General features: G+C 41.5%; 1 long non-coding RNA gene across 1 annotated transcript in view; it reads left to right on the top strand.

Annotated features, from left to right (window-relative positions):
• The window catches only part of LOC103255952, a 16,086-nt gene continuing 7,303 nt past the window's right edge, over positions 1–8,783 (top strand). Inside the window, exons 1-2 of the long non-coding RNA XR_504051.2 lie at positions 1–80; positions 3,733–4,248. This is a non-coding gene — a long non-coding RNA (uncharacterized LOC103255952). The remainder of the gene's footprint in view (positions 81–3,732; positions 4,249–8,783) is intronic.

Here is an 8,783-nt window from a genome sequence, read left to right as displayed (position 1 = left end):
TTCAGCCTCTGTCGCCTTGTGACCTGCAGGTCGTGGGAGTCTGTGGGGAGGACGCCTGGACACCCGGAAGCCGGGAGATGGTGAGTATGCTGGGGGTGTTCACAGAGGGGGACGGGATGGACCCGGATGATCCGGCCGTGGCGTGGCCCGCCTCCCCCTCAGTCCCGAGCCTGCACCATTCCCGACTGGCTGCTCAGCCCGGTCCCCTCGGTGTAGGTGAGGCTAGGACGGGACCCCGAGGCCTTGTCCTGTGGCGACCTCACCAGTTGAGTCTTCCCCACACAGACCCTCTCCACGTGTTCGGGACCCACAAGGTTCGTGAGGAGGATACGACCCACGTGCGGTGCCCGTGCGAGGTTTGGGACTGGCCACAGGCAATTCTTTCACCTCGGCCTTCCAAGTAGCTGGAACTGCAGACATATGCCACCATTCCCAGCTTATTTGTTGATATATTGCAAAAATGAGGTATTGCCCGGTTGCCCAGGCTGATCTCGAACCCCAGGGATCAGGCAATCCTTTCACCTCAGCCTCTCAAAAAACTGCGATTACAGGTATGAGACACGGAATCCAGTCCGCCCCCATGTGATTTTAACATGACGTAATTGTCAAACTGAGGGTTGCAAGATATGTTCGTGAAAGTTGAGTTCAGAAGCGAGGTCACCTGTTGTGCTCTGCTTAGTTTTGGTCAGTCAGATAAGCCAGTGGGGCCATATTTTCATTGCTATAGCAGAAATTGCCAGTGTTTGTGGCAAGAGAGAGCACTTTGGGGAAGTAAATAATAAACTCACAATTTGAACTCCAAGCAGGAGCTCATTGTTTTTGAATTTGTCTCCTGTTGCAAAAGACAAAAGTGGACCTTTTCTCCCTTTCTGGGCCCTCTCGTCTGTGGGTGTGGTGGTAGCAAAGGGAGGACTGTGCTTATGTTAGGGCATATTCTGGATGCGCATCATAAGTCATGCAAGTAGTTCTATCACTTAGGGAGGCTGAGGTGAGAGGATTGCTTGAGCCCAGGAGTTTGAGACCAGCTATCTTGGAGAATGAAATGGAAGGATTGTCTGACCCCAGGAGTTGAAGGTTGTGGTGAGTAATAATGGTGCCACCGCACTTCTGCCCGGGTGGTAGAGTGAGACTGTAGCAAAAAATAAATACATTCAATTTAATTTAAACTAAAGGCATATTTTCAACATGTAGCTGTGACCTCTCCAAATCATCTCACCTTATAAGAAATCCCAGAGGGCTAGGATCCATGGCTCAGCCTGTAATCCCAGCACTTTGGGACACCAAGGCGAGTGGACCGCCAGAACCCCTGGGATCCATAACCAGCCTGAGCAACTTGGTGAGTCCTGTTTTCTACATTAAGTATTAGTCAGGCATGGTAGTGTGTGACTGTAGTTACAACTACTTGGAAGACTGAGGCAGAAGTATTGCCTGAATCCAGTAGGTCAACAGTTTGGATGGCTGTGAGCATGCCACTGCACTCCACACTGGGTGACGGAGTGAGACACCAACTCAAAAAAATGAATATATTAATCCCAGAGAAGTAGGAGAAAAAGGAAAACAATGGCTGGTTGGTTCTCAGGTAAATGCTTCCCAGGTCACAAGGAATTTCATTTTTAAAACTTGCAAACCTCTACTGGTGCTTGTGTTGGTCATGCCTAATGAGCATATTTCAACTATTTTTGTTGTCCTGTGATATTCAAGGGCTCTGAAGGACACGTCTCCCAATATACCAGAGTCCCGTATGTTATCAGGATCCATGCTGCTGTTGTCATGAACTGTTCTCACCATTAATGTATGACCTGCAGTATTAAAAATGTTCCCAGCCAGGCTTGGTGGCTCAGTCTGTAATCCCAGCATTTTGGGAGACCAAGGCGAGTGAATTGTCTGAGTCCGCGAGTTCGAGAACCACCCAGGTAACTTGGTAAGACCTCAATTCTACAATAAATAAAAAATTAGCCGGGCGTGGAAGCGCTCACCTGTAGTTCCAGCTACTTGGAAGACTAAGGCTGAATGATTGCCAGAGGCCAGCAGGTAGAGGCTACAGTGGTCATGAGCATACCGCTGCACTCTAACCTGGGTGACAGAGTGAGACTCTGACTCCCAAAAATAATAATAATTAAACAATAATGAAAATGAAAATGTTCCCTTGTGACTGGGGAACATGGAAAGTTGGTGTGAATACCCAAGATTCCCTTTGGAAATGGGGTAGATCCTCAGATCCTAGTGAAGGATTGGAACATGAATGATTAACATTTCACATGATGCTCCATCAGCTCCATGGAGAACAGTTAATAAAATGCACATTTACACACAATGGCAGTTACTGCCCAGAACATCTCAGGAAGGTCTGAATAAAGAATAATGAAAAGAATCTTGTTCTGTACGATGCCAAAAACAAACATTATAAATACATTTTTTTTTTTTTTTTGGAGTCTCGCTCGGTCGCCCAGACTGGAGTGCAGTGGCCGCTCCCGGCCACCGCAGCCTCGACCTGCTGGGCTCCAGCAATCCTTCTGCCTCAGCCTTCCAAGTAGCCGGAATTACAGGCATGCGCTACCACACCCGGCTGTTTTTTTTGATTTATTGTAGTGATGCAGTCTCGCTACCCAGGCAGGTCTCGAACCAGTGGGCTCAGGCAATCCACTCACCTCAGTCTCCCAAAGGTGCGGGATTACAGGCTGAGCCACTGAGCCCGGCTTATAAATACGTTTTTAGAGATTACATTCCATGGGGATACCTGGAAGCAGATTTCTTCCTAAAACATGTTTATCATTAAATTTAGATTATAATTTATTACATTTTGGCCTATAATATCTCATCATGGATGTTGTGTTGCACCCGTGTGCCTTCGCACCTGATACCAATTCATCCCAGCTACTTGGGAAGCTGTAGAGGAGGCATCATTTCAGGCCAGGAGATGGAGGCTACAATGAATTGTGATTGTGCAACTGCACCCCAGCATGGGTAACAGAATGAGACCCCCACCACGGAAAAAAAAATGCAGAAGCACACGTTGCCCCGTATCTGCTGAATCAGAATTTGCATTATAAGATAATATTCTGTTCATGCCGGCTTTGGCTCAGCCTGTAATCCCCTGCTTTGGGAGGCTGAGGTGAGTGAATTGCCTGAGCCCACGAGTTTGAGACCCGTCTGGGCAAATTGGTGAGACGTCATCTATACAATAAATCAAAAATTAGCCGGCATGGTAGCGCACGCCTATAGTTTTAGCTACTTGGAAGGCTGAGGCAGAAGGATCACCGGAGCCCAGCAGGTCAAGGCTGTGGTGGCTGGGAGCAGCCACTGCACTCCAGTCTGGGCAACAGAGTGATACTCCTACTCAAAATAATAATAATAATGATAATAATATTCAGTTCATGGTTGTACACATTAAAACTTGAGTTGACGAGGACCTTCCAACCTACTATGAGTTTGTCTTCTGAACTGCAAATGCAACTTATTCTGTGTGACATAAATATAGCACTCAATAATATATGTCTTTTTGGTGTCCAGATTTATGCTGTATCATTCACAAAAATAGTGTGTACACTGGCTGAGTGGATTTTATCTTTTTTTCAGACTTGATGCTTTAGAGAATATTTCTGTGTTACAAATTATTTTATTGCATAATTGTAGTTGTCAAGTCAACTGAATCCTGTTTTCTTCCCTCTTGTTTTGCCTACAGTACACTACCACTTGGTAAATATAGGTTGTTGTTTTTGTTGTTGTTTTCAGGGACTGTTGATATTCAAGAATGTGGCCATAGAACTCTTTCCAGAGGAGTGGGAATGCCTGACCCCCTCTCAGCAGATATTTTACAGGAAAGTGATGTTAGAGAACCAGAGGAACATTTTTTGTTTGGGTGGGGACATTCCACACACAATCCCTATTTCACACTAAGGATTTCATGTTCTTCCTTTGTAGACTGTTTTCTGGGAATTGCTGCTTTCGTGAATGAGTTTCAGATTCCTGCTATCAAACACAATTTGGTGATTTGTTAACATGGAAAAGGAAAAATTAAAGATGCTTCATTTTGACAACCATTCTCCTTTTGGAGTGATCTGTGTCCTTCTATCTATATTAATAGTAGTAAGCCCAGAAATTTAGTGGCATAGGATACCATTGCCCACACCTACAATCAAGAGGTGGCTATAAGGTTTTGACTTTCTAAGTCAGACCTGATCACTAGACTGGAGGAAAGGAAAGAACCGTGGAATGTGAAGAGATACAACACATTAGCCAAACACCCAGGTAGGTCAACGTCAATGAAGCAGATGACACAGGTAAAGGAGAAAGCAGATCTTGAAGAGTGGTTTGGGAAGGTGGACTGCTCCAGTGGAAATGGTTTCTGAGAAGCATGGGATTCTTTCTTTTCTTGGCACAAAGGGACATTTGTTCGATGCTCTAAAATTCCGCAAAATTCTACTTCTTCTTCAATGATCTCCTTTCAAAGTTACAGTGAAAATCAAAATCTTCTTAATGGTTTGTAAGGGACTGCATTTCTGTTGCTTTTCACAATGTCCTAATATCTACCTATTTATTTAGAAAATTCATGTTAAACTATTTTTAAAATTTTCTTGTTCTTTCATGTTGGAAATATTTGAGAGTAGTTGTGAAGTTGTTTTTTGTTTGAGAAATTGTAAAAACTGTGCAGATAGATGTTATAAGTTTTTTTTCTTTATGAGTTTCTATCCTAGGGAGGTTTCCATGTGGTTTTATAGAAATTGATACTCCATAATTCTACCAGGACACAGAATATGTCTCTAGATAGAAGACACCCTAGTGTTATTTGTTATTTATTATTTATTATTTATTTTTTAGTTTTTTGAGTTGGAGTCTCACTCTGTCACCCAGATTGGAGTGCAGTGGCCGCTGCCGGCCACCACAGCCTTGACCTGCTGGGTTCCGTCGATCCTTCCACCTCAGCCTTCCGAGTAGCTGGAATTACAGGCATGCACTACCATGCCGGACTGATTTTTTTTTTTTTTTTGAGTTGGAATCTCACTCTGTCACCCAGACTAGAGTGCAGTGGCTGCACCCGGCCACCGCAGCCTCGACCTGCTGGGCTCCGGCGATGATTTTTTGATCTATTGTAGAAATGAGGTCTTGCTGCCCAGGTGGGTCTCGAACCCGGGGGCTCAGGTAATCCACTCACCTCAGCCTTCCAAAGGTGCGAGATTACAGGCTGAACCACCGAGCCCTTCTCCTAGTGATACTTTACTTTAATTTTTCTTTTTCATTATTTACTGGGATTGGTCATTTAAACTCTATATGTCCAAATTTCTTACTATTCTATATCACATAGAACATTGATAAATGTATATAAAACTCTCACACGTTACCTTGTTTCACAATAACTCTTACTTTATTATTATTTTTTGGGGGGTAAAGTTAGCACAAGGTTGCATATATGCACATAAGCAAACATACCTACACACATTTATTTAAGTGTTTTGCATCTGATTTTTTATACATAAATAATAATTGTATAACCATATATTTACTGTGTATAATGTTATAATTTGGTGTGCCTACACATTGTGAAATGATGATTGTAATTAAGTTAATGAACATATCAGCCACCTTACATAGTTTCCATTTCTATTTTTTGTTACAAGACCACATAATGTCTATTATTTTAGCACATTTTTAAGTATACAAGACATTATTAGCCATAAGTCACTGTTATACCTTAGATCTCTAATAATTATAATTGAAATGTACTATCGTATAGTATAATATACTAATATAATATTGCATAATATTCCATCATGTATATGCATTACATTTTCATTACCCAGTTCACTTTCAAAGGGCAGCATGGAAGGGTCCATAGTTTTGATGTTGTGAATAGTGCTACAATAAATATTTGTGTGCAGGTATCTCGTTTGAGTTAGCATCTCACTCTGTTACCCAGGCTAGAGTGCAGGGGCACACTCATAGCCACTGCAGCCCCTGACCACTGGACTCAGGTGATCCTTCTGCCTCAGTCTTCCAAGTAGCTGGAACTACAGGTGCACACTACCACTTCTGAGTAAACTTTTTATTTATTGTAGAGACGATGTCTTGCCAAATTGCCCAGGCTGGTCATGAATGCCTGATCTCAGGTAATCCGCTTGCTTTGAATTCCAAAATTCTGGGAATACAAGTTTTTGCCACCATGTCTTGCCTAGGTATCTCTTTAACAGATCAATTTGAATTTCTCTGGGTGTATTCCACAAGGGGGCTTGCTGGGTCTTGAAGAAGGTTGATTTTCAGATCTTTTAGAAATTGCCACAGTATTTTCCCCAGAGGTTATACTAGTTGACACTCCCACCACCAGTGTAGCAGGGGTCCCCTTTCCCCACAACTTCTCCAGTATCTGTTGCTTTTTGAGTTATTGAGGCCATCCTGACTGGAGTTAGGTGGTATCTCAGTGTGGTTCTAATTTGCATTTTTTTGAAGATTACTTAGATTGAGCATTTTTTCATGTATCTGTTGGCTGCTCATATGTCTTTTATGAGAAATATCTATTTATATATTTTGCTCACTTTTTTTTTTGAGTTGGAGTCTCACTCTCTCACTCAGACTGGAGTACAGTCGTTGCTCCCAGCCTCGACCTGCTGGGCTCCGATGATCCTTCCGCCTCAGCCTTCCAAGTAGCCGGAATTACAGGCACGCGCTACCATGCCTGGCTGTTTTTTTGATTTCCTGTACAGATGAGGTCTCTGCCAAGTGTCCTAGGTGGGTTTCGAACCCACGGGCTTAGGCAATCCACTCACCTTAGCCTCCTAAAGCATGGGATTAAATGGCTGACCCACCGAACCTGGCTTGCCCACTTTTTAATAGGGTTTTTTTTTTTTTTTTTCTTTTGGCACGTTTGAGTTTTTTGTAGATCATGAATGTTAGGACTTTGTCAGATTTACTGTTGGAAAATGGTTTTATTTCATTCTGTGAGCTGTTTCCTCACTCTCCTGATGGTTTCTTTTGCTTTGCAAAAGTTTTCAGTTTTATGAGATCTCACATGTCTGTCTTATCCTTTATGGCATTCACTTTGGCCGAGTTGACCAGAAACTTTTTTCCCTATTCCAATTTCCATAAGGGTGTTTCCTATGGTTTCTTCTAAGATTCTTATAGTTGGAGGGTTTACAGTTAGGACTTTGAGCCATGACGAGCTAACTGTGTGTATGATGATACGTAGAGATCCTGTTTCAATAGTCTGCATGTGGTGAGCCAGTTTCCCCAGCACCATTTACTGAATAAGTTCTCCTCTTCCTCGTGTTTTTGGGGAAGTTTTGTCAAAGAAGAGTTGATTGAGAAATTCTGGTTTCACTTCCAGAATATCTATCCTCTTCTATTTATCTATATGCCTGTTCTTGTACTAATACCAGGCTGTTTTGATTACTGTACCCTCACAGCAGCTTTTAAAGTCTGGAAGTGTGATACCTCCTGCTTTGTTTCTTTTGTTAAGCATTGTTTGGGCTATTCGTGTTCTTTTATTTGTCCATATGAATTTTTGTAGTGTCATTTCCAAGTCTGAGAAGAATGATGTTGGTAATTTAATAGGTTTGTGTTAAATCTGTAGATTGTCTTTGATAGGATAGACATCTTAACAATGTTAGAACTTCTTTTTTTTTTTTTTTTTTTTTTGGGTTGGAGTCTCACTCTGTTTCCCAGGCTGGACTGCAGTGAGACTCCAACTCAAAAATAAATAAAAAGAAAAGACAAAGTCAGCATGGTTAATTTTACCTAAAGTGTGCATTTCTTCAAAAGCATAGCTTCTACTTTCTCATCATTGTATTAAGATTTAGGAAGAAGAGTTTAAAAAATTCATTTCCCACTGTCCACCTGTCTTTTCATTCATCTTTGTTGGGGTGTCTCTCTGGTATGGATTGTCTCAAGTACGATAAGATTTGAGTACAATTTAAAGGCTTTCTCACATTCTTTACAATTGCAGTGTTTCTTTCAAGTATGGATTCTCTGATGTTTAGTCAAGTTTGAGTGAAGTGCAAAGGCTTTACCACATTCTTCACATTTGTAGGGTTACTGTTCAGTGTGGGTGGTCATATGTGTAGCAAGTCCTGAGTGAATAGGTTTTCCCATTCTTTACATTTGTAGTGTTTCTCTCCAGTATGGATTCTAATATGTCTACTAAGGTCTGATTAAAGAGAAAGACTTTGCTATATTCTTTACATTGTAAAGTTTCTTTCCTGTATAGATCTTCATATGTTGTGCATGTAATCAATGAGAGTGAAAGGCTTTACCACATTCTTTCCTTTTACAGGGTTTCTCTCCAATATGGGTCATTGTATGTTCAGCAAGTCTTGTTTGGTAGGATAAGGCTTTACCAAACTGTTTACATTTGTAGGGGTTCTCTCTAATAGGTATTCTTGTATGTCCATCAAGTCATAATTTAGAGTGAAAGACTTCCCCACAATCTTTACATTTGTAGGGTTTCTCTCTAGTATGAATTTTCATTTGTCGAGCAAATTCTGAATAAGACAGAAAGTCTTTGCCACATTCTTGATATTTGTAAGGTTTCTCTTCAGTATGAAATTGATATGTTGAGCAAATTCTACACAAAAAGAAAAGGCTTTGTCTCACTCTTTACATTTTTAGGGTTTCTCTCCAGTATGGATCCTTGAATATTGACCAAATCCTTGATAAGAGCAAAAGACTTAGCCATATTCTTCACATATATAGGGCTTCTTTTCAGTATGAATTTTTTGATTTTGAATAAAATAGGAGTACTGATTAAAGACTTCATTACATTCTTCACATTTGAATGGTGTCTCTTCAGTGTAGAT

The sequence above is a fragment of the Carlito syrichta genome, unplaced genomic scaffold (assembly GCF_000164805.1).
Source record: "Carlito syrichta isolate Samal-C Ts95f unplaced genomic scaffold, Tarsius_syrichta-2.0.1 Scaffold288760, whole genome shotgun sequence".
In the NCBI taxonomy this organism is placed as follows: domain Eukaryota; kingdom Metazoa; phylum Chordata; class Mammalia; order Primates; family Tarsiidae; genus Carlito; species Carlito syrichta.
This window is presented reverse-complemented; position numbering and strand designations above follow the sequence as displayed.